Below are 27607 nucleotides of genomic sequence, written 5' to 3' on the forward strand. Positions count from 1 at the left end.
CTTCCGAAAATGAAAAATGCAAAATACTTTTCAAAACTGGACATTAAAGACGCTTTTCATCAAATTGAACTCCATCCTATTTCTAGACATATAACTGCCTTCATAACAACTAAAGGTCTTTTTAGATATAAGCGACTAATGTTTGGGATCTCGAGTGCTCCGGAAATTTTTCAAAAGACCTTAGAACGAATATTATTAAGGTGTGAAGGTGTAATTAATTTCGTTGATGACATATATGTATATGGAAAGATTATAGAAAGTTATGGAGACTCTCAGACAAAATAATGTGGTTCTTAGAAAAGACAAATGTGTCTTCAGAGAACAAAACGTACAATTTCTAGGACATGAACTGTCCTACAAAGGAGTTAAACCTTTAGACAAATATATATCAATTCAATGGAGAATGAACACAGGTGAGCTTCAGAGCTTCTTGGGATTAATAAACTACGTTGGTAAATGGATTCCAAACTTGGCGACAACTACGGAACCGCTGAAAATGCTACTGAGAAACAAACAAAATAAAACCACAGAAATCACCACTTTATGGTGAACCAAACAGGAATATGCGTTTAACAAACTAAAAATGGCATTGTCCGACATTCCCACCTTAGGATATTATGACGTCAATGACCGAACTGTAGTCATAGCAGATGCCAGTCCAGTAGGACTGGGATCTGCTATTAGTTCAAATTAACGATCACGGACCATGAATTATAGCATATGGTCATCGGACTTTAACTGATTGCGAGAGAAGATATTGTTAAACAAAAAAGAAGCCTTAGCTTTGGTCTTGCCCAGACCAGTCGAACATTTTTATGTATTTTTATTTGGGAAAGAGTGAGCTAGTGACGGATCATAAACCACTAGAGGTTATATTTGGCCCTAAATCCAAACCATGTGCAAGAATAGAAAGATGATTATTACGCCTTCAAGCGTATAGATTCAAAGTAGTTTATAAACCCGCAAAAGAAAACATTGCAGATTGCTTATCAATATTATACAAATCGGAAAAACTACCACAATACGTTTCAGAAAGCTATATACATCAAGTTGTCGAAACTAGCCGACCAATTGCGCTATCCTTCAAAAAAATTTCAGAGGCATCAAAACAGGACGAAGAAATTTTGAAAGTAAGAGAAGGCCTGTATAATAATAATTGGGAAGAAGTAAAAAATTACAAAATATTTCAAAGTAAACTATGTTTTTATGAAGATATTTTAAGAGGGACAAGGATCGTAATTCCAAAGAAACTGCGAAGTAAAGTATTGGAAGATGCTCATGAAGGACACCCGGGAAAAGTTTCCATGAAGGCGTGGCTAAGGTCCAAAGTATGGTAGCCTGGTATGACAAGGAAACGGAAAACTTAGTAAAATGCTGCAAGGGGTGCACATTAGTCTCAACTCCCAATCCTCCTAACCCCTTAAAAAGAAGAGCATTACCAAGTGAACCCTGGGTAGATACATGTATCGATTTGCTAGGGCCCCTACCAAGCAACGATTATATATTTTTAATCGTAGATTATTTCAGCCGGTATAAGGAAGTAAAGATTCGTCGCAAAATAACAAGTATGGACATAATACGAATACTTGAGGAAATTTTTAGTAGATTAGGGAATCCAATAACAATAACAGCTGATAATGGACGACAATTTTGTAGTGATGATTTTAAAAAAAAATGTTCTGAATAAACTACCATACAAGCTCATTCGTTTGTCTCCGTTACCATGGCAACGATACTATATAAATACCGAACCGAGCAGAGAGAAGTCAGTCGTTGTTGGACCGTGGATGGAAGCACTACTACGTGACTATACAAGAACAACGTATTATACAATACGATAATAAATTAGATATAGTCGATATAAAGTCGTCGAAATGTAAATGGAACTGTGTCTGTTTGGTTCTTACGCTTTATACATGATATTTCGTATTAAGCTGAAACCCCAAGGAAGGACATAGGCTGTACTATACAATATTTATATCTAATATTATAATAAATTTATTTAACTGTGACCAGGCTTATGGATATTAAGATTTATACCGTAACCGTAACAGCCTGTGAATGTCCCACTGCTGGGCTAAAGGCCTCCTCTCCTCTTTTTGATGAGAAGGTTTGGAGCTTATTCCACCACGCTGCTCCAATGCGGGTTGGTAGAATTCACATGTGGCAGAATTTCAGTGAAATTAGACACATGCAGGTTTCCTCACGATGTTTTCCTTCACCGTAAAGCACGAGATGAATTATAATCACAAATTAAGCACATGAAAATTCAGTGGTGCTTGCCCGGGTTTGAACCCACGATCATCGGTTAAGATTCACGCGTTCTTACCACTGGGCCATCTCGGCTTTTTTATAAGATTTATAAAATGTCGTATATTTTACGAATATTATAAAACAGTAAGAAGATCGTACATCGATATCGAGATCGTATATCGAATGATCGTGTCGTAGTATACATTTTTGAAGTATTTATTTTTCGACAGAAACAATCTCAAATTATTCAATACGGTTTTTTTCAATCTTTACTATATTCTCGTGTATAAAATATATAAATAGGCTACCTATGTTTAATATATACCTACCGAGGTACTAGTTAGTATTTGCGTACTTCAAAAATTTGTATAAATTTACAGCTCCTGGAGCTGCACAACAACCCCCGTCAAGGTAATTACGAAAATATTTGTAAGTGATAACTTCTTATTATAGATAGATAACAAATCTGAATAAGGATTAATTTTAATTTATAACGTTTAAATTTTAACAGTCGAAAGAAGATCTATTGGCGTCGCCACGCAGGTAACGATATAACTAAAATGGTTTCTTTTGAACTAAGGATACCTAAGTACCCGACATTTGTCTCCCAATAAATATCAAACAAAAGATTTCGTTACACATGAGACAGTACGCAACCGATGCATTTCTCAAATGTTTTAGATCAAATAATAACTGAAGTAAAATATTATTAGAATATTATAACGATACTATTACTGACTGAACTATACTATATTTATAACTTATATACACCCCTTGGATACACGGGCGAAAATTTGTAAAAAATGATTTAAAAATTTTCAAGCGAGCCACCTAGCTTAATTTAGGTGAATCATATAAGTGAATGACCTGTACATATTCTCTAAACCTAAATTTATTTAACTATGATCAACCTTATAGTTATTAAAATTTATTAAATCTTGTACTTTTTATGAATATAATAAATTGTAAGAAGATCGTAGATCGATATCGAGATCGCACCTTAGTATACATTTTCGTCATCAGCGTTTGCGAATAAACCACCGAAAAAGCAATTGGACCCCAAATTAATAAATTATTAGTAGACGATATTGTCAACATCGTCGCTGAAAGGTGCAATGTTCCTAAAAGGATTGTTAGGTTGGTATTCATATTTTAATCCCATAACTTTTGTACCCTTAAACTTTTTAATGTTTAGATATTTTATTAAGAAAATAAAATATATTTGTATTATACCATCTAACAAAAAATCAGATAACATAAAACTAATTATTAACAGTAATTAAGCAAATGACAAAATATGTTTTTGTAGTCCGGAGACTAAGTGTTAATAAAATTACAGGAGCTCCATTACGACGAAATGTTCGGACGAAGCAAAGTTATATAGAAATCGTCAACGGTTTAGAAAAAAGCACGAACAACAAAACCGATAGGACGTCCCATTGTTTGAAATTAAGGAGACAAAGATCTAATATCAGTTTGTACCATTTATTAATTAATTAAAAATATTTAATTACTTTTAAATAAAGTATAAAATATATTAATAGCTTTTTTTGGACAAAATAATGAATCAAGTACAAATTTAAATGTCATAACCAAAAAACCGCGGTTAACTGTAGCTATATATATGAAAATAAAGCATAACGGTATGCGAGCCGAGAGAATTAAAATAATCGATTCAAACAGAACTTTCGTGTCATATAAACTTCATTCATTGGGTATTTATTTAGTAATTAGTGATTTTAGTATCGTCTATTATAAGTTAATTATCATAAAACTAAATCGATTTTAAATTATTTTCAAATTAAGCTTTTATAATTGTCGCAATGCGTAACTCTAGTACAGGTACGATACGAATAAAATAATACCTTTACAATTTTACCTTTATTTTTACAATACGTTTGCCCTCCATAGATTGGAGACATATTTGAGACTGCAACAATGTTGGTTAAGATTTGCTTCTAGTAGGTAACCCTGTTATGAAGTTCGATGTAATAATCAGTAAGTTACAATAATAATCAATGAATCGGTAATCTAAAGTTATAGTCAGACAATCATCACTGTATAAATACAATTATGGTTGTCTGACTATGCATTTCCTTCTTTTACATAGGCCTTCTATGGAAAAGAAGGAAATTTATTTTCTATTGTCCATTTTTTATACTTCGTCACTAGATGGCGTTGCAAAACATCGCATTTTATGCCATTCAAAAGAAGGCTAAATGACTGCCAAGATTTGGTAGCATTATATTTGAATTTAAAAAAATACTTCCAATCATAAATACTATTAAAAAAACTATATAACGCAGTAAAAATCAATTGGGAACTAGAAACTGCGAGTAACTGTAATAAGAGCAAGAATTAAGATGGAAATGGCATAAAACAGAACAAAAAAACATTAACGATCAAAAGTTTGTCATAAGCCTGCGAATATATCCTCCAAATATAAAAAGAAAAAACTACTAAGTTAGTAGGATCATGATAATGAAAGTTGCGATCGTATACTATTACTATTTGCTTTTTTATTAATAAACAAATTTTATATTTACAATTTTGTTTTATTTACACAATAAATAAAATGAAATTACATTATTTAAGGAATATAAAATGAAAATAAAAAGGTGCTTAATTATGTTCTTCATCCTAATAATTACGAAATTTACCGCCCGCCGCGCCGTCAAATTTTTTAACTGGAATTTGTTTTTCGTATTAATTGAGATTTTGGCCCGCTTTGCTATCTGGCACGTTTGCTCCTTTCACTCTACCCCAACCCCAGGACCGTTCATTATTTTTAGTAAAATACGGGAGGCTATATCTACTGGCCATGTAAAAAGTGTCAACTATTATATCTTAACCGGTGACACCTGAGGATCACACTTCACATTGAAGTACTACTTATTAGCCTATTCCAACATTTATATATATTAAGTATTACTCCTTCCATTACATCTACCGATAGCCTATTCTAATCACTAGAGGAGTAAACCCAAATAAAAAACAAATAAACCCAGATAAGACACCGACCATTGGTCACCGATATCAATTGACGCAATAACATTGGTCGACATCTTGAATAATCTATGATATTCTCTATGGAAAATAAATGTTTTAGACAAAGATAGAATAATCAAATCTTTTGTCCCTTATCGCGTAACTAGTTTTATCAAGGTCGGATACTCAAGTATGAAACAAACTTGACAGTAGGTGCGTTCATTGTGTTTATTGTTCAATTTTTGCTTATTTTTATATTAGAAAACGATTCTAACCCAGTGAAAAGTAAAACAAACATAATGATATAAGGATTTATATTATATCGAAGATTATGCAATGGTGCATTGTCGTTTTATTTCATGTTAAAGCGATAGCAAGAATAAAATTGCCAGCGTGTGTTTTCACAGGTAAGAAAGACCGTTTTATCCCTATATATAGTTTCTTAGTGATGATTATTTATGCCAAAGCATGACGCCACCTTATATCGCATTAAAATCCTGAAGATAATAGGATTTGTTGTTATCATTCATAACCTATAAATATTTATCATGTAAGGGCTGGCAGCGTCGCCTAATAAAATGTCTCGATTTTTGATTAAAAGTTGCGAAATAAATTCGGAGTCTAATAACAGCCTACAATGCTTCGTTATCTATAAATATGTTATTTTAATTTATTCTTTCTCCTATTTGTAATTTCCTAATGACAATATTATTTAATATTCTTCTTGAATTTATTATTATTATAATTTATTATATTAACATAGAATACATGTGGCAAACATGCTTTATAAATAATTTAATTAAGTATTTTAGATTGCAACATCTGAGGAAAATGCTAATCCAGTACCATATAAAGATACTGAAGCACTATTGATAACGGAAACAAAAGCAAACAATGCAACGGTTTTTGGGTGTAGTTGGAAAACAAAAAAAAAATTAACTAAAAAATAAAAAGTAAAATTTAATAACCTCATTTTGTTTTAATTAAATCCTGAAAATTATTTATCTCCCAAAACAGGGAATGCAGTTACTATGGCAACATTATACGCACACATTGGCATATTGACTTGGTCAAAGTGAAATCATCTCATATCGTATCTACATTTTGACACGTATATACGACTTACCGAGGAGACCAGGACCCCCTGTTAGTGGTTAGAACACGTGAATCTTAACCGACGATCGTGGATTCAAACCCGGGCAAGCACCACTGAATTTTCATGTGCTTAATTTGTGATTATAATTCATCTCGTGCTTTACGGTGAAGAAAAACATCGTGAGGAGACCTGCATGTGTCTAATTTCATTGAAATTATGCCACATGGGTATTCTACCAATACGCATTGGAGCAGCGTGGTGGAATAAGCTCCAAACCTTCTCCTCAAAAGGGAGAGGAGGCCTTAGCCCAGCAGTGGGACATTAACAGGCTGTTACTACTACTACTACTATTGGCATATTAGGTCCTTACATATGAAATTGGCGTTTTGTACGGGAGGAATATAAAGTCAATTTTTTTTGTAAAATGTATTTAATAAACCAACGTTTGCACCGTTGTTATCTATGCACTTTTGCCATCTCATGGCTAGTTCATTGATCCCTTTACTAAAAAAACCATGGTGGCAAGAATCAATAAACTCTTTGAAGGCGGTTTGGACTACCGCATCGGAGTTGAATTTTTTTCCTTGTAAGAAGTTGTCCAAATTCCGGAAAAAATGGTAAGCTGTTGGGGCAAGGTCCGGGGAGTACGGTGAATATCGCAGACATTCCAATTGTAGCTCTAACTTAATGGTTGTTTGTTGTGCAGTGTGTGGTCTTGCGTTGTCGTGAAGCAGCAGTGGCCTAGAGCGATTGACCAATCTCGGTTGTTTAGCAGCTAGTTCTTCCTTCATTGTTTGCAGTTGCTGACAATAGATATCTGCCGTAATCGTTTGGCCAGATTTTAGAAAGCTGTAGTGAACGACACCGGCGCTAGTCCACCAACACTCACAAGTAACTTTTTCTGAGTCAATTTTCGTTTAGCGCAGGATTTGGCTGGGTCTCCAGGGTTCAGCCATTGCGACGAGCGCTTTCGATTATCGTACAGTATCCACTTAATTAAGGTTATTTGAAAAGCCTAGATGGTCCTGTGGTTAGACACGTGAATCTTAACCGATGATCGTGGGTGAAAACTTAATTTGTGTTTATAATTCATTTCGTGCTTGACGGTGAAGGAAAACATCGTGAGGAAATCTGCATGTGTATGATTTCATTGAAATTAAGCCTCATGTGCTTTCTACTAACCCGCATTCGAGCAGCGTGGTGGAGTAAGCTCCAAACCTTCTACTCAAAAGGAAGACGAGGCCTTTGCTCAGCAATGGGATATTAACAGGCTGTTACTGTATACTGTGTATATAAGTCTAAAAACGACTTACATATATTCTCTAAACCTGAATTTATTTAGCTGTGACAAGGCTTCTAGATATTAAGATTTATAAAATATCGTATATTTTACGAATATAATAAAATTGTAAGAAGAAGATCGTACATCGATATCGAGATCGTATATCGAATGATCGTGTCGTAGTATACATTTTTAAAGTATTTATTTTTCGACAGAAACAATCTCAAATTATTCAATACGGTTTTTCAATCTTTACTATATTCTCGTGTATAAAATATATAAATAGGCTACCTATGTTTAATATATACCTACCGAGGTACTAGTTAGTATTTGCGTACTTCAAAAATTTGTATAAGTTTTAAGTTTATAAAGAAAGTAAAATGCTGAGTGTTCGTAATCTGTTTATTCAAAAATCTGTCTGTGTTTCGACTACAAATGTTATTAGCTCCAACGATTACAATGATATGCCAAAGCGTCGTGTTTTTAAAGCACCAGTCCCAATCGTTAATTCTTCGTTCGCTCAACGCTTTGATCCATTCATTTCGCCTTTCATGTATAATAAAGTAATCAAATTATGCGACATCAAAGTCTGCACTATAAAAAAAGCTAAACAGGCTCTTTATATTTGGTTAGTCACACTTTCGTATGATATGGCAGAAAGTATTCTTACCGTGCTATCGTGATTAAAATATATATATATATATAAATAAAATATAATATATATAAATAATGTATCTATATAGCACCCACATTATATTGTATTTATATATACATACATTTAATATTATTGACATTTTATATAGTTTTAATAGTCTTGCGTAGTTTGCTTAAAATTATATATATATATCTATAAAGTTAACAACAATGTTTTAAGAACACGTTATTAACCGTAGGTAAAACGCTGTCTATAAATCGTAGCAAGGTATCCACGATACAAGCTTGCTTAGTGTGGAGTCCACCAAAAATACAATTATGATATCGTTTCAGCAAACAACCCAGCTATTGTATCAAGTGTGTAATATTTACTGTAAATTAAACAATTTTTTATTTTTAAGTATGTATACCTACATATATATCGACTTATAACAGATGTGCTTAAATAATTAAAAAACGGGTTTCTGCGAAATCGTTAACAATATTATTTTGTCATGCATTGATTGTGTGTAAAAAGTTAGTTCGTCGGGAAAGAAGACGTAAACCTTAACAGAAGATTGCTGGTTTGTTAACGGGTAGGACCTTTGATTTATCAATTAGTAGCAATAGTAGTGTACGATTATTCATAGAATTAACTTTAGTTAAATGGTCACGTAAAATGCATACTTTTAACTTAATTTATTAAGGCTTTTACGAACATTTATTCTCATTACATCGTTGCCAATAATACGTGTATCTTACTACCGATTATATATTATATTATACTGATTCCGATAAGATATTTTTTGTCGAGTTGTAATTTATACCTCATTTAAGAAGAGAGAAATTTAAATATTTAGTTTACCGAGCGTGGGATTCTGATTACTTTATGGTCTTTGACAAAATGTATTGAAAAGCTGTAACATTCATTTCTAGATTAAAGGTGTCGTAAAAGGCCTATTAAGACAAATAAATGTCATCATGTTTATAAATATATATATATGGTTTAATATTTTTATTACTTATAATAAATATGGTGAACTTCTGCTAGTATCGTTGTTATAATATTACACGACTACCACTGTTACGAATAAAATAATACCTTTACAATTTTACCTATATGTTTACAATACATTTGCACTCCATAGATTGGAGACATATTTGAGGCTGCAACAATGTTGGTTAAGATTTGCTTTTAGTAGGTACGCCTTAGTAACCTTGTTATGGAGTTTGATGTAATCTAATAATCGGTAAGTTACAATAATAATCAATGAATCGGTAATCTAAAGTTATAGTCAGACAATCATCATTGTATAAATACAATTACTAGGTAAATTTTCTGGTGGGAGGATGTTAAACATCCGCCTGGCTTGTTACCACCGTACGCATGGTGAAAAACTCGTGAAGTGGCTTGCAGCCGCGTTTCGAGGTCAGCCAGCGTACAGCTAGAGCCCGAGCGAGTATTGCCGCGATGGGTGTTGGTCCAATGGAGACGGCTGTTGAACCATTGCCGGGGGAATCTGTATTGACCTGCCGGACAGGGAGACCCGAAGAAACGGCTGTTCCGCTGGCCGCCCGTGGCATAGTACAGGGGCCCGAGCGTGCCTAACCAGCTCGTAAGGCTGCCCCACCAGGCCACGCATAATCTCGGGGTGGACCGTCGTGCCGGTTGGTGACCGGTAGGTGGGGTCCCAGCGGCCACTTCCGGGGGGGTTCGGGGGCCCTTCCGTCCGGCGGGTCAGTGTATTTTTCCTTTTGGCAACCACTTGGGGAAACACGCCTCCACACTTTGCCCATCCCTATCGTGGCAATACATCGCTCGCTTCACGTCTCTTTTCCATTTCATTTTTCCCAAATGGCGCAACAAAACAGAAATAACGGTCGTACAGCGGTGCACACCCCCACCATACCCTCGCTGTTTGAGGTCGAGTTCTCTAACATCCGAGGACTCCACACTAACCTCAACGCTGTCCACCACCATCTCGAGACAGCACGGCCAGCAATGTTGTTTCTCACGGAGACACAAATACTCCGTCCTGCCGATACCAGCTACCTTAATTATCCCGGCTACACGCTTGAAGAATCCTTCAAAGCGAAAGCCGGAGTATGCTTGTTCGTCAGGACAGATGTTTGCTGTCACCGACTGCGCTGCTTGGAGGACCCCTCCTTCTCCATGTTGGTGGTACGTGTGGACCTGGTTCGTCAGAGCCGAGTCTACGTGTGCCTCTACAGATCCCACAATGGTGACTTGGAGACAAGCCGATTATTTGACCATCTTAGTCGGGTGGCAGATGCTGCGCAAGAGCAATTTCCTAACGCGGAATTGGTGTTTTTGGGGGATTTTAATGCTCACCACGAATCATGGTTGAAATCCCTCAAAACTGACCATGCTGGAAGGACTGCTCATGCTTTTGCTCTCACACATGACTTGACCCAACTGGTTGATCAGCCCACCAGGATCCCAGACATTGATGAGCAAGCACCTTCTCTACTGGACCTTCTGCTGACTTCTCACCCGGTGGAATAGCAGGTTGTGGTTCAGGATCCTCTTGGCTCTTCGGATCACAGCCTTATTTCTACCAGAGTGCCACAGGCCAAGCTGCCGCCACTAGCGGTATGCAAACGTCGCGTTTAGCACTATAAGTCGGCGGATTGGGACGGTATGCGCGAATACTATGCGTCGGTCCCTTGGAAGGAACGTTGCTTCAGAGGGAATGACCCGACAGCTAGTACCGCTGCTGTTGCTGGCGAGATCATGTTGGGAATGGAATACTACATTCCTAGCTCAGATCTCGTCAGTAGGAGTACGCGTAACCGTTGGTTCACTCGTGAATGTGCCGATGCTGTATCATCTAAGCAGGCGCCATATCGCAAATGGATCAACGGCTGCATTAGCGGGGCATCTAACATTGACTCACTGAAAGCAAACTATAATAAAAATTCCAAGTCCTGTAGAAAGGCGTACACGAGAGCGGATGCACAGCGCATTGTACAGATTGGTCATGACCTTGTTTCGCATCCTAGGGGCTCCCGTAGCTTCTGGCGTCTGACCAACATCTGTGCAAAACAATTTCTGCCAACCTTCGCTGCCACCGCTCAGAAATCCGGACGGATCGCTAGCTCTCAGTCCGCAAGAGCAAGCTGATCTCCTGGCTGAACTCTTTGCCGACAATTCTGTCATCGATGATTGTAGTGCGCTGCCACCTACAATACCTTCATGTGGCCTTACGATGCCTGACATTAAAATCAGGCAACGTGATGTGCGTGCGAAGCTGCCATCACTTGATGTACAGAAAGCTAGCGGTCCCGATGGAATACCAGCCATAGTGCTGAAGAAGTGCGCAGCGGAGCTGTCTCCTGTGTTAACGCGCCTGTTCCAACTTTCTCTCTCTTCGGGATGTGTGCCGGAGGCTTGGAGATGAGCTAATGTGCAAGCGGTTCCCAAAAAAGGGGATCGGTCTGACCCGGCAAATTATCGGCCAATAGCTATCACCTCAGTACTTTGTAAGGTGATGGAACGGATTTTAAACAACCAACTGATCCATTACCTAGAAGATCACTCTTTAATTAATGATCGTCAATACGGGTTTCGACCAAAACGGTCCACAGGTGATCTTCTAGCGTACGTAACACACCTCTGGGGTGAAGCTATCGACAAGCATGGAAAATCGTTGGCTGTCAGCCTCGATATCTCCAAGGCTTTCGACAGGGTCTGGCACAGAAGTCTTCTCTCCAAGCTGCCGGCATATGGTCTGCCTGCTCAGCTATGCACCTGGATTGCCAGCTTCCTACACAAGCGTAGCCTTCGTGTTTTAGTTGATGGTTAAGCTTCACAATTCTATGTAGTGAATGCTGGGGCCCCCAGGGATCTGTGCTATCTCCTACACTCTTTCTTTTGCATATCAATGATATGCTCTCTCTTGGTACAGTACAGTAGTACAGTGCATGGTGGATACCACGGACGCGCAGTGGCTGGACGAGCGGAAATTGAGGAGAGGCGGAAGGATCTTGTCATTGAACTCGATAGGACGTTAGAGCTCATCGCCAAATGGGGCTCTGATAATCTTGTTGAGTTTAATGCCAAGAAAACACAGGTATGCGCTCTCACGGCGAAAAAGTCAACATTTTTCCCTCTTCCCTCCCTCTGTGGTACTCCGCTGGTGATGCAAAGCAAAATCGCCATGCTGGGGATTGACGTTCGCTGCGACCTTAGTCCAAGGGATTACATCGAGGCTGTTATAAAAACAGCTTCACGGAAACTCGGAGTTCTGAACAAGGTGCGGCGCTTTTTCACGCCACAACAACTGTGCCTGCTGTACAAAACACAGGTACGGTCTTGCGTGGAATATTGCTCGCACCTTTGGGATGGCTCCGCTAAGTACCTACTTGAGGCCTTGGACCGGTTGCAGCGACGTGCCGTACGCATTATTGGCGACGTAAAGGTCACAAACACCCTTGAACCTTTACAATTATGTCGTGAAATAGCAGCACTGAGCGCTTTCTATCGACTGTATCACGGCAAGTGCTCTGAGGAATTATTCTCTCTAATTCCTGCTTCTCCGTTCCTTCTTAAGTCCACACGAGCTGGTTCTCGATGTCACCGCCTAACTGTGACATCAATTCCATCGCGAACAAAGAAATGTGGCAAATCCTTTCTTTGTCGCACTTCCAAAAAATGGAATTCCTTACCAGCTCACGTGTTCCCCTCCTCTTACAACCCGGGTTCCTTCAAACGAGGCGTGAAGAGGCATCTTGCGGGCCGGCAAGGCGAAGGCGGCTAGTGCAGAACGTTTTTCCCGTCTGTACTGGCCGTCGTCGCGTTTGGACTCTACTACCACTTACCATCAGGTGGAGTAGAGTCATTTGCCCTCCCGGCGAATATAAAAAAAAAAAAAAAAAACTAAAATTCACTAAGGATTCACGAAAAAATGGCGTATAGATTCATATCGTAGACAGAGAAACTAATAGACGCAATGACGATTTCCTTCTTACTTATACAAGAAAGAGAACGAAAATTACGTTACAAAAGACAAAGATAGAATTATAAAATCTTTTGTTCCTTATCGCATAACTAGTTTTATCATATATTTATATATCACTTCATTGTGTTTATTGTTATTTATTGTTTAGTGTTTATTGTTTGTGCTTATTTTTATGTTAGAAAACTATTCTAACCCAGTGAAAACCATCCTTGTATCATATCGAAGATTATCCAATGGTGCATTGTCGTTTTATTTCATGTTAAAGCGATAGCAAGTAGCAAATTGCCGGCGTGTATTATCACGCGTAAGAACGACGGTTTTATCCCTAATTATAGTTTATCAGTGATGATTATTGATGTTATAGTACGCAACCTTATGTCGCATTAAAATCCTGAACATAATAGGATTTTCTGTTGTTTATTAATCATAACCTATAATTATTTATCACGTAAGTGCTGGCAGCGTCAGCTAATGAAATGTCTGTGAATGCAGTTCTATGGCAACATTATACGCACACATTGACATACTAATTCTGTCTCAATCGCGGTTTGACGGCCCCTTGGTCTATTAGTTTCTCTGTCTAAGTCAAGTATCTAATGTTTCAATTTTCCAACTATGCTGTTAACCACCCTAGGTGGGACAAGGAATGTTGGCATTTATTATCTGTAATAAGTTAAATGTTAATATTTTTAATTTAACTTTTTAGCTTTTATTTGATAGTTTGCTCTTTTACATAATACTATGTTTTAAGAATGAATTAGATAACATATGAAGAATTTTCTATCATTGAGATAGGGTGGGGCTGCGGCCTATCATACTAAATTTTAATTAATATATTTAATATAGAAAAAAAGAATCATAAAAAAAACAGATTCAAAACGCAATTTTTCCCGTACCCATAACGAATATCATAGATTATTTTTTATCTCAACCGTAGACAGAGAAACTAGTCTATGATCTCAAACAATTATATCATGTCAATTGAATGTCAATGTTTGTTTATTTGTCTTTACTCCTCTAGTGATTAGATTAGAGAGATTTCTACATGTAATGTAAGGTGTAAAACTTAATATATATAAATATTCATATCACAATTTATAATGGTATATCACTCACACTACAGTGTACCGCAGGCAGATAAGCTTAGTTTCTCTGTCTACGAGTAGTACCCTTAATTTCACTGCACTCAATGATTACCATATTAAAAATGAAGTTGTTTCGATTCATTTTACTGTTTTGTAAATATTAATGTTTGAGTAAAATAAAACGACAGCACCCGTGTCTATGTTTTATTGAAAATTTTCAGTTGGTAGGCGAAAATATTATTCAATTAAAAAATTAAATTTTAATAGTATATGGTTAAAAAAATGATATGACACGTTTTCAATATTGCATGCAGCCAACTCTCCTCCTAGTTCCAGGCTTGAGACTGGCACTATGAGTCCCTATCCAGCGGCGGAACTACGTAGCGTCCAGACGTTCATGATCCACGTTAAGAGGATACTGCATTTTATCTGAAACATTAGATAACATAATCGGTATTCTAAATTTTCAGAACTTAATTATTTTTTAATATTATTTATTGGAACCCACTACATTTATTGGACAAATAAAATAGCCACATATTAGATTGATAATCTTACATACCTGAAACTTGTGTCCCGGTTCCCCTGACCCCAAATAACTAATTCTAATTTTTAGTTTACTATTAATTAGATGAATTCGAGCAATCGGATTCATAGGGAGAAATATTTTCTTTCTCAACTATTTTGCGCTTCTTCTTATTTTGTTCACGGGTTGTAAACATTTTGCTTTCGTCAGCACATTTCGTGGTTATGCTGGTTCTAAACACAAGAAATAAGAAAAATGAATACAAACTGATATAAAATCAATATATCTTTACATTAATGAAAGTTAGTTAAACTTTACCTTACTACATTCTTTGGTACAGAACAATTTTCTACCACAGTTTAAACAATATCATAGTTCGATTTCTGTAATCGTTGTAGACATAATCAGGTACCTAAACTGGCTGTAGTTTCGGCTCCTTTCTGTTATCTTCTTTTGTTTAATATTGAATAAAATTCAATATTAGAAATGCTCCAAACCTTCTCATCAAAAAGCTCCAAACCTTCTCATCAAAAAGAGGAGAGGAGGCCTTTAGCCCAGCAGTGGGACATTCACAGGCTGTTACGGTTACGGAATAAAATTTTGTTTTACAGTGGATTAAGCTACCAAGAACTTGCATTTATAAAATAATGTTTTATAGCCTTCAGGTAATTTCCTATCTACTTTCATTGTCCAGTACTCTAAAAGGGATCATAAAAATTACGACTATAGTTCTTACCAATCGAATTATTTTTTTATAAAATGGAACCTTACACATATTTCTCTGTCTCTCGATCTAGACTTTACATATAAGTTTTTATTTTATTTTAACACAAAGATATTTATTAAAATACTGACACGCACTAAGCTAATGATCCAAATAGACTAACATTAATTACGATACAAAATATTTAATAAATTATTATACTCGATTATTTATAGACAGCGATTCTATTTATTCTATGGTCTATATTGTGCGTGGCGCTGTAATGTGGTGCTGACAATATAATACTTTAATCACCTACTTATATGGAAAAATTCAATCAATAAATAAAAGCCATTATTGACTAATATAAATTCTAACATAAATAAGTGAATAATGAAACAAATTAACAACTACCTACTTATACTGACAACGAAATCAATATTTGTTTATAATTATAAAAAAAATATTAAATTATTTTTAATCTTAATTAAAAGTCGAAATATATTTCAATTAGCTTAATTATTTCTTACTCACTATAATAAAAACATGCACCGGAAATATCGAGTTTACACAGTCGCGACAAAAATAAATCATATTTACATTTCAAAATTATTAAAACAATATTAGATAATCATAAAACATACCCAAAATATCTATTAAATCTTATTTAATTTAATTCGTTACTTAAAATAATCTGTAAGGAAATCATAGTGTTAACACCGTAAGTACAAAATGTTAGTGACTTGCTTAATTCATTGATCATACCAAAATTATTTTAATGAGAAAGTTCTTTAAATTATGAATTATAATTTATTATTCCACGTTTTATTCACTTTATAGCAAAAAGTTGTTAATAATATTTCCTGTGTTGTTTAAGTTCTGAATTAGATAGCGCTTTACAAATATACATAAAAATTTGGTTTAATTTATTACTTACAATGAAACCAGACGGCAGCACGGTCCAGCGCCCATATAACTATATATGTACATAACATTACCTAACTAGGTTTAAGTGCCATTCTTGCAAGAGTAACTGAGACACTAAATTGGCAATATCGGTGAGAATTTATTTATTTATATAGTGTTTAATGTTATTTAAAATATTATTTATTTATTTAAGCATCTTGAAAATAGCTAAGGAGATCTTCAAGTATTTCCTCATATTATTTTATATTTTATTTTTTACTTTCATATGTATTTAGGACAGACCTAAAATGTTTGGTTCATTATAAAATTAATAACTGTTTGCGCCGCTCGAACTGACTGAACGCGACGCCGCTGTAAAACGATTATTTGTAAAATCAGCCGCGCATCGTCGGTAGTGGGGAATTAAGCGCGGGAGTAAGACGTGTTTCAAGAAGTCAGCAAGTTGAGTTGTTTTCGTTGAAGAAGTGAAGCCAATTGAAGCGAAGATTATTATATGAATATAAAATAGCTCTTTTAAGAGCTTGACATTACCTCATACTACGTCATTGCATGCTGCTTCTTGTTTCAAATAAACAGTTCTTTTCAGAACTATTCATTGTTTCAAACGATGACGTTGTATAATGAGGCATGCGTGGCGTGTGTATTCTTGTTGCTATGCGTACTGCTATACCTATATTGATTCGATTTCAAAGTTCCGTTATCCTTTCCGTAGAAAACCTTTTCGCCTCGCAAATTTTATATGTACTCATGCGAGATGATTTAATATTTATTTATATAATTTGTATTTATTATAAAACAAACAAAATGTAATGGGAACTCTAGCTGAACAGACTTACAGTATTCTCTCCGACATTATGTTATGTGGGTTATCGTACTTAAATAACATAAACTAATCATGACATTATCAGCTAGGCCGCCCGCTTAAATAATTTTTTTTTTAATAAATAATGTTTACGTTCAAATTTGTTAATTGATTTTATGAAAATATTATATTAAACATGTATTTTTTCAAACAAAATATTATTACTAAATAATGAAATTTGTATATTTGGACTCAATCAGTTATATTATTTAGTACAACTTTAATATACTTACTACATTATAAAGATACAGATAGAAATATTAAGAGTTTAGCCGAAAACCATATATTTTATACCTGGAAAGGACAATTGAAAAGAATGGTATTTTGAATAGCTGCTGACAATTGCTATCGGAAGCTTATTTGAACTATAACCTAAACAAAATCGAATCGATAAACAGTAATCGATGTAGTTTGTCAATAGTCGATTACTGTTTCTTAGTGTTTCTTAGATTTTATTAAGAAATGTTTATTTAATTATTAGACGCTGCGCAAGCCTTACTGGACCTTCATCACGGGACAAGAACTGTGGTAAGCATTTTAAGCAGCTTTATTAGCTCTACAGTAGGTAATATTTAAGATAAATATTTTTTTAAATATTCGAATTAATAATCTAATACTACATTTTTGCAGCCTGCGCCACTGCCACTTCCTAATACAAGCACCCCAAAGAGTATTCACCCAAATATTGTAATGAAAAATCTAAGAAAAATAATTTAAAATATGTCAAGAATAAACTGATGTCTGACAAAGGAACGCAAACTGAGTTGAATTTACCCGAAATTAAAAAGACGTATATTATAAAAGAATTACACGCTGAAATAGAATGTCTTAAGTAAAAGCTGAAAAGAAAAAAACCGGAAACATTCTCAATTACCGTTTCATATGTAATAAACATGTAATAAATCGGGTGTAATAACATGTAATAACCGCGAATCGGCAAGCGCAGCGTAGGGCGCCCTCCAGCCAGGTGGACCGACGACCTTAAGAAGGTGGCGGGCACCAACTGGATGCGGAAGGCGGAGGACAGGGAGCTTTGGCGCACCTTGGGAGAGGCCTATGTTCAGCAGTGGACAACGATTGGCTGTTGATTGATTTGATTGAAATCGGATGTTTCTAGTAACGAATATTCGGAAAACACATACCTCCGAAAATCCTACAAAAGTAAAACAAAACAAACTACTACTACTGACTTTGTTAGTAAAATATTACTTGCTTAATAATATAGTTTTTTTAAATGTTAATTATTAGACATCACTAAATAACTTCTATTTATAATTATTTCTAGAGTCCTCTTGGAAAATTGGATTCAACATTTGCAAATGAACGCGATGACTTTACAAACAGTAACATGAGAGCTCGTAAAGAAGAGAAAAAAACTAATTACGTTGGGTGCAACCGGAAGATCCAAAAAAAAATGCAAATTAAATTTAAAATTAATATATTGACTGTTGTAAAGAAACTATCGTCTATATCGTCTATACCGCAATATTTGAAGACGAAAGTCTTCAACCAATGCGTCTTACCTGCCATGACATACGGTGCCGAAACGTGGACACTAACTGCGGGACTAGTCCACAAATTCAAAGTCGCTCAGCGTGCTATGGAGCGAGCTATGCTCGGAGTATCTTTGAAGGATAAGATCAGAAATGAGATTATCCGGAAAAGAACCGGAGTCACCGACATAGCTTGCAAAATTAGCAGGCTGAAGTGGCAGTGGGCTGGTCACGTATGTCGTAGGACCGATGGCCGTTGGAGCAGACGAGTCCTAGAGTGGAGACCGCGAATCGGCAAGCGCAGCGTAGGGCGCCCTCCAGCCAGGTGGACCGACGACCTTAAGAAGGTGGCGGGCACCAACTGGATGCGGAAGGCGGAGGACAGGGAGCTTTGGCGCACCTTGGGAGAGGCCTATGTTCAGCAGTGGACAACGATTGGCTGTTGATTGAAAGAAACTATGACTAAATTTAATTAATGCCAATTGGTCGATGTTTGTACCAAGAGTGGCGCTTCCACATTTTAGGCTTCGAAGGAAATTTTCGATTGACGTCAATGATTGACGTCAATGCTGCTTGTAGTTGCTGCGCTTGTAAAACGTGGAGCCTATGTAGGTCGCAGGTGCCGTGTGCATTAGGCAAGCATGCTGATGCAGCGATCTACTGGCTATGTGTAACACGTCCCCCCGAAGAACAGCGAGTATCGATGGACTTGTGCGAGATGGTCGCTGCTAGGCATCCAGGATCAACCCTTATTTGGCTGGGGTTGATAGTGCGTGGAGCTGGGACTGCACAAACGATTTCAGGGTTGCTGCTGTAGTTTTCCGTGACGGCTTTAGATACTTTTCTTGTGCGTAGCCGGCGGTAGAGTAGAGTAGCGATGAACGCGCATGTACCGAAGAGTGTGAGGTACATGGGTATAGTCGTGTGATATATGACTGGGTCGGTGACGTTATCTAGATGTATGGGCGATTGCGTCGCCATCTCGTTGCTCAGGGCGTGAAGTTTTTGTAGATTCGGGGAATTCAAGATGATCTTCGGGTGACTTTGATGTCTTTACTCGTTGTATAGGGGCATCTCGATGATCTTTATGACATGTCCTTTGATTTGGTCGTTGGAGTTGGAGATAGTGAAGGCGGGTGTTCTGAGGTTGCAGTTTAGTGGGATAACTGCCAAGTAGCTGCCGTGTAGAGTCTGGTATTGTTCTTGACCGCAGGATATCTTCACCTTGGTTGGGACGGGAAAGCTCAGGGTGCAGTGCTTGTCGTCCAGGGCTTCCAGGGCTTCGGTAGTGAGAGCTACGGGTGTTAGTTTACAGTTGGGCTAAAGTTCCTGGTGGGCTATAAGATGCTGGATACAATCTCCCTGGCTCTGAGTATGAAGGCTAGGTGTCGACTCACAGAGATATAAAGAATTTATCTTCGGGCATTCTGCCTCTATGTACCTAGAATCTGCGCTAGAGAGTGCTACGAAAGGAGAGGGTGGTATAAGGGTTTCATGGTATCTATTTGGACCTAGGGATAGCTTATAGAAATCATATGTGGAAGAAACGATAATTGGAATCTTTATAACTAGTACTATTTGTTTGCCTAAATAGAAATAACCTAATTTAATTAATTCATAAAAGTACTTACTTTCTATGTTAAGGATCTCATTATTAGAATATAAAATCCTTAATTTACTTAACATATCCTTAATTTCATCTAAACTAAATAAAGAGTACGGGGTGCTCGATGCACGAATAAAAGTTAAGGTGTTCTCTAAATTCTGTAACTCTTCATAAAGATCTCCTATATTATCTCTTAGGATTAATAAATGTTGTGCTATGAGAGCGTACCTAATTAAATCTCTATCTCTGGCAGCGTTAATGTCTAAGATTAAATTCAAGGCTTTGTTCATCTTATCCTGATTCGAGATTATATTACTTATTATCTGAGAGCTTTGTGAAATGAATTTACTATTTAAACTAACATGATTATTGATCTCTAATTCTAGCTTGTGCTCATTATTACGCAAGGTTTTTATAGCGTTTTCATATTTAAGTGCGTCAGTGTAATCTAAATTACCGGAAATTGATTTTATTACGGAGCCTAAGCCGTAAATGAGACCTCTTTTACTACGAGATGATTCAAACATACTATTTTTATTACTGATTAAGGTGATTTTACTATCGAGATGTTCTAGGTGAGGGTCAAAGAGAGATAATGTTTTATTACTAAGCAAGGGTCGTGATTCAGCCATCTGGGTTTTTACTAAATCAATTTGGAAACTAATATTTTCTAAATCTATGTGACTCAGGAAAGAGTGGTAATGAGAGACAATCTTAGCTGTCCCTAATTTAAAAGGAAGTAGTCCGGGTCCATTGTCAAGTGAGTCAATTGTTATCTCCTGTCCTCGGGTCGGATGTAGAGTCGTCAGCCAAAGTAGTATCCTGTAACAAGGTAGGATTCTTAGGACTTCGCTTAAGGCGAGATTTAGCTACAGGATCGCGTTTCTTCTTCGTATAGATGTGAATTGGAAGATCTGCGAGTACAGTGTCCTGTGTATATCGCGAGGCTAACTTCTGTCGGGATGCCATAGAATTGCGTACAAAGACTTGTTGGTCAGGGGTGTAGCTTTTCTCGGGTTCTCTATCTTTATTACGATTTTCAGTCAGTTGTGTCCGGTCATGTAGGGAGGTCTGGTTGATAAGGTCGTATACCTGACTCATGCGTTTCCTATGGTCTTAAGAGTATTGTTGAAATAAGTGTTCGGTTAAGTCAATGTCTATCGGGTCTCGAGGGTCAAAATGTCCAGTTATCAAGTCTAAAGGTCTGCATCTGATAAAACTATGGATAGAACTATTATACGCTAGGATAGCATAAGGCATGAGATTAACTACCGGTTCATTTCGTTTCTCTAACTTTAGTATTCTAAGATGTTCAAGGATTGTAGAATGAAATCTCTCTACAATGCCATTGTCATTAGGGGAATGTGCAAATATTTTATGGTGCATTACCTTATGAACTCGACAAAATTCTAAGAAAATCTGATTAGAGAATTCAGGGCCCCCGTCCGTAACAATCGTTAATGGGACCCCGTGGTGGGTACAAAATACGAGTAGGGCTTGTACTACACTTAGAGCGGTGCTATCTCTGAGATGATATGCTTGAGCGTACTTTGAGAAAGCGTCTACGATGGTTACGAATTTCTCAGTTTGAGCTGTAAAAAGATCTAAGTGAACAATTTCGAAGGGTTTACTAGGGGGTGGAACTATATTAAATCTCTGCTTAATAGGATGACGGTCGTATTTAGCCTGGCCACAGATAGTACATTCATTTATGTACTTAGAGATGTGTTCTTTCATCTTAGGCCAGTAGTATTTAGATGATAAGGCTAAATAGCACCGGTAATACCACGATGGTTGGTTTTACCTTCGTGATATTTTTTGATAATATCTTGTTGACGTAAGTAATCTTTTACGTTCTCTAATTCTACTTTAGTTAAGACCATGTTCAAGGAAGAGCTCTTAAAGTTATCCTGAATTATGGGAATGATATTATACATGGCAAGAGGGGGATGAATTATTATACCGGTTTTGACTTTAGGGTTCAGATATTCTTTTATTGCATTTATTACGTCATTGGTCAAGTTAGATTCAGAGAGTTGAATGGTCGTTCGGGTATGTGTTTCAAAGGGCTTAGTTACTGTCGGTCGTTTCTTAATGTCACCTACAAGTACAAAACAGATTTGTCTACTGAACCTATTTAAGGGGTCATCGGTTATTGGGACTTCCAGAATAGGGGATTCCTTACTAGTATGTATAGTCTCTGTGTCAGAGTTGTCAGTAGGGGCTGTTAGGGTTTCGGAACCTACTGCTAAGTGAGACTTTTCAGATACATTTACTGCAATAGACATAGCGTCCTCGTTGTTAATTTCAATGCGGGACAAAGCGTCGGCGTTGGTGTTCAGTTTGCCTTGCTTGTATACTGTAGTAAAATTATATTCGCTCAACTTAAGTCTCCATCGGGTGAGTCTGGAACCTAGCTCTTTAAGGCTCATAACCCATTTCAGGGGTTTATGATCTGTAACTATTTTAAACTTTCTCCCAAATAAGTATGAACGAAAGTATTTAGTAGCCCACACCATAGCTAATAACTCTTTCTCAATTACACTATAATTAATTTCAGTAGAATTTAAGGTCCTAGAGGCGTAGGCAATGGGCTTGTCGTGTCCTATGGGTCCTTGGGAAAGGACAGCACCTATGGCAAAGTTAGATGCGTCAGTCGTTAGTACAAAGTCCTTAGAAAAGTCTGGGTACTGTAAGATAGGGTCATTAGTCAGTAGTGATTTACACTTTTCAAAACAGTCAATGTACTTAGGGTCATTAAAGGTGATCTTAGAACCTCTTTTAAGACATTGCGTCATAGGTTTTACAATGCGCGCAAAATCTGGAATAAACTTTCTATAATATCCTAATAATCCAAGAAAACGTTTTATCTCGGTGGCTGTCTTAGGAATGGGAAATTTCTGGATGGCGGCGATCTTGTCAGAGTTAGGCTTAATGCCGTCCTTACTTATTACGTGGCCTAAGTACGAGATTTCTAGCTTCAAAAACTCAGACTTATCCATCTGAATCTTAAAGTTCGATTCCCTAAGTCTTTTGAAGACTCTCTCTAAATTTACCATATGTTCCTGCAAGGACACACTAAAAACGATTATACCATCAAGATAAACGAGACAAATGACATTTCGAAGGTCTCTAAGGACGTTATCCATCACACGTTGGAACGTGGATGGTGAATTCTTAAGACCCATGGGCATACATAAAAATTCAAAGTGTCCATGATTTACATTAAAGGCCGTTTTGTGAATATCGGCTGGGTCCATTTCAACTCGATAAAATCCGCTGGCAAGGTCTAACGTTGTAAAATAATGGCAGTTACCGAGCTTATCTATGATGTCATTGATATTAGGGATCGGGTACTTATCGTCGATCGTCTTTTCATTAACTTTACGAAAGTCAATGACTATGCGCCATTTGACTTTACCAGATGCGTCAGCTTTCTTGGGAACTACCCAGATGGGGGAACTCCAGGCTGATTGTGAAGGGCGGATTATCCCTTGATCTAACATTTTGATTATTTGATCTTGAACCTCCTGTCTGTGAACGAAAGGGTAAATCTATAGGTCTTAGTATAGACAGGTAATTCATCCGTGGTACGAATACTATGTTTAATTTGATTGGTGAAGGTTAGAGGTTCACCGTCTATATAAAAAACGTCCGCATATTGTGCACAAAGAGACTCTAAGTTAGCTCGTTCTTCAGGATTGAGGTGGTCAGTACGTAATCTCGAGAGTACTTTTGATACGCGATCGCTAAGTTGATTGGTACGCATGCACTTCTCATTAAAAAGTTCGGCACAAACTGGTCTATCCATTGAGAATACTACATCATGTTTTGTAGGGTTAGTAATTTCTATAATGCCGCGGTTATTCTTAACGGAGGTAACGCAGTCGCGAATAGTGCAATTAGATATTATTTGTTGAAATTATTACATCGCCGTCATGAAAGTTAATAGGTACTCGGGCTAATTTGGAACTATTAGCGGCTATTATATCCTCATATAAATTGCAATTCCGCGAATCGTACATGTTCAAAGGGTTAGACAAATGACGTGTAACGAGAACTTTATTTTTTAAATCTATGTTTGACTCTAACTTTTCTAGCAAGTCCAAACCAATTAAACCGTCAAAATAATTATGGAATTTATAAATGAAAAGAGTGATGTCACAAGTTTCGTTAAACTCGGGGAAGCAGGGTAAGGTTATGGAGTAGTCATTACGGGTTGTTGCGTGGATGTTAGTTACTTCAAAGGGGTCATAGTTACAGTGAATATGAGGGTAAAATCTGTCTACTATTTCGGGGCTAATAAACGACTGATTCGCGCCGGTATCTACTAATAATTTAATAGGTGGATTACTAATCTGAATATAAGGAAGTTTTCTCTGAGTTTGTAAGTTAATCTCTATTTTGGCTTGTCTGACTTCGGGGCTAACTGAAAATCCTGATCTACAGCGGATGTACCTTCGGGCGCGTCCTGATGTTCTGAATATACGAATATAATACGTACGCGGGGACCATATCGGTGTAATAAGCTGAGGGCTCATATACAGGCTCGTAGATGCAAGGTTCGGGGTAAGACTGATCGTAATAACTGTCATAGGCATAGTCGGGGTATTCATAATAGTCATAGCAATCTACTTCGTTCACATTCATTTCTCTAGCCTTGAAGTAATTAGACGGGGGCGGATTTCCGTGTTTTGTCCAGTCATGTTTTGTCAGGGGCCTAGGCATAGGTTTAGGAACAAAATGGCTTACACCACTCATAGGCTTAGAGCCGTTATTAAGGGGCGTGTAACCTGGCTTTTGTTGAGGCACTCGGAACACGTTACTCTGTGGCCTATAGTTAGGCGGGGGTGCGCTGAACATTTGTTGGGTTCGCGAGGGACCGCGGTTAAAAGGCACTTGGGGTCTCCAAGCTTGCATTGGCCTTGGAGGTTGTGGCTGATAAAAAGGTTTCGATTGACCGGGCTGATTTAATAGATTTGAAATAGTAAAAGGTCGCTGCGCAGGCAAATTAAATAACTTACCTTGAATATTATTAGGGTTACAGGAAGATGTGGACTGCACAGCTCTGCGCTCCGGTAACTGGTCGTTACGCTGCTGTAGGTGTTAACTTCCTCATGAACAAACTCAAGAGCCTTTTCAATTGTCTCGGGTCGCATACACCTAATACGTGAGCCTAATGGTTCTTTAAGATCCCGAACATATGCTTGTAGAGTTAACTTTTTGTATAGAGCGCGTTTTGCCTCGATAGTGGTAGGTATAGACTCGTGTAAAGTCACATACGTCATTATCGTACTGAATAAACTTTGACACTTCTCATAGAACTCTTGCGGTGTTAAATGTTTCTGAGTAAGCAAAGCCAAATCGTTGTATAACGCGGTCTCATCTCGTTGGTCCGAGAAATTATTGATTAAAGCATTTCTTATACCCTGCCAGGTTTCAGGGATGCCATCTGAATTAATTGTGCGAGCAGCATGTCCGATAATTTTATTTAAAACGCCGTTTAATAAGGCTAAGTTGCTAAGCTCAGAACCTGGCTCTGCCCGAACAAATTGCGTAACCAGTTGGTCGCATAAATGAACAAAACGCGTGAGCACATTCGGGTTCCCGTCGAACTCGGGTAAAAGGCGTAAGACCTTATAGACTTGATCTACCAAATCAACGCTCATTTTTGAAAATAAATTACACTCAAAAATTAAATTACTAGATTCTACACTATCACTATTTTCTAAAATCCTCTCTAAATTCCTATTCGCATCGATTTGCGAGATTCTGTTAATATTATTTGACCCAGAGGTCTGCGATTTACGTGGGTGAAAATTTTTGAAAAATTAATAGAACCACTGAGGAAATTAACTACACACTAAGGAAAATTAAAATAAAGGATAATTAAAGTATAGGAAGGAGAGCAACTCTCCGAGAGCGACGCGGGTATGAGCGAAGGCGGCTACTCGGGGTCAGGCATCAGCGAATGGCTGAAGCCCTCCCCCAAAAGGGGGCGTGGTCGACCGCCCACGACGGGCGAATACGTCGGCCTCGGGCGCTCCCGCGAGGAGCTGAAAGCCGCTAAGGCTAAGGAGCGGCGGTACGAGGCGGAGGACGCACTGGCCGCGTACAGTGCGGTGGCCACGGAAGAAAGGGCGGCCCGTGTAGAGAAACGCCAACCCGGCACGTTTATGGACGTGCCGCAGACGTCTGCCGCGCTGGACGCGGCGGTGAAGGAAGCGCTCGACGTCGTTCTGCAGGTTGCCGACAGGTCGGGCAACTTGAAGGCCACGTTCGTTCGGGCCCTGAAGTCCGCCGCCGTCACCATTAAAGGTGCGGTGGCGGATCTAAGGGCCCTCACGGTGACGGAGGAGGTGGCGCGACTGGAGGCGGCTAACACGGGACTCTCCGGCCAACTGGCCGAGTTGCGCCGGGAAGTCGCCGAAATGCGCCAGCGGCCGGTGGCGGCGACGGAGGCGAACCTCCAAAACGTCATGGAGGAGGCGCTGCGCGCGAACCGCGAGCAGTTCAGCACGATGCTGAACCCTCGCCTCGAGGGCCACGAGGGCCGCCTCCTTCCGGAGCCTCGGCTGCGGCCTCCACTCGCCGCTGACCGTAGGGTAGCGCAGGCAGCGGCCGTAGCCGTGGCGGGAAAGGAGGCTCCAACTGCCTCCCACGCACTTGAGGGCGTCGAGGCCAGCGCCGCCCAGCCTGCTGCTGTCAGGCCGAAGCGGCCTAAGAGAAGTATGGCTGCCCAAGAGGCGGCAGCCAGGAGGGTGGCTCCTCAGTCGTCAGCAGAGCCGGCCGCCACTCCGGCCACGTTGAGCGCTGTGGTTGCTAGGAACAGGCCAAAGAAGACCGAGAAGACGGGCGCCAAGCCAGCGGCGGCGAAGCCGACTTCTTCCGGGGCACCAAGAAGGTCCCGGTTACGAGGAAACTCCGCCCCCCTCGCACCGCAGCGATAACGCTGACGCTGAAGCCCGGTGCTGAGGAAAAGGGGTGGAGCTACGAGAAGGCTCTGGCCCTGGCCAAAAGCCGGATCAGCCTCCGGGAGGTCGGCTTGACGGCGGTACGGTTCCGGACCGCGGCGACAGGAGCGCGGATGCTCGAGGTGCCGCCGGGCACCAACGAGGCCGAGAAGGCGGCGGATGCCCTGGCGGAAAAGCTCCGCGAGGCCCTCAGCCCG

General features: G+C 38.5%; 1 protein-coding gene across 1 annotated transcript in view; it reads left to right on the forward strand.

The window, feature by feature from the left end:
• LOC126772072 (uncharacterized) overlaps positions 1-27607 on the forward strand; it is a 155472-nt gene that overhangs the window by 69563 nt on the left and 58302 nt on the right. The window lies entirely within an intron of this gene.

The sequence above is a fragment of the Nymphalis io genome, chromosome 11 (assembly GCF_905147045.1).
Source record: "Nymphalis io chromosome 11, ilAglIoxx1.1, whole genome shotgun sequence".
Taxonomy (NCBI): Eukaryota; Metazoa; Arthropoda; class Insecta; order Lepidoptera; family Nymphalidae; genus Nymphalis; species Nymphalis io.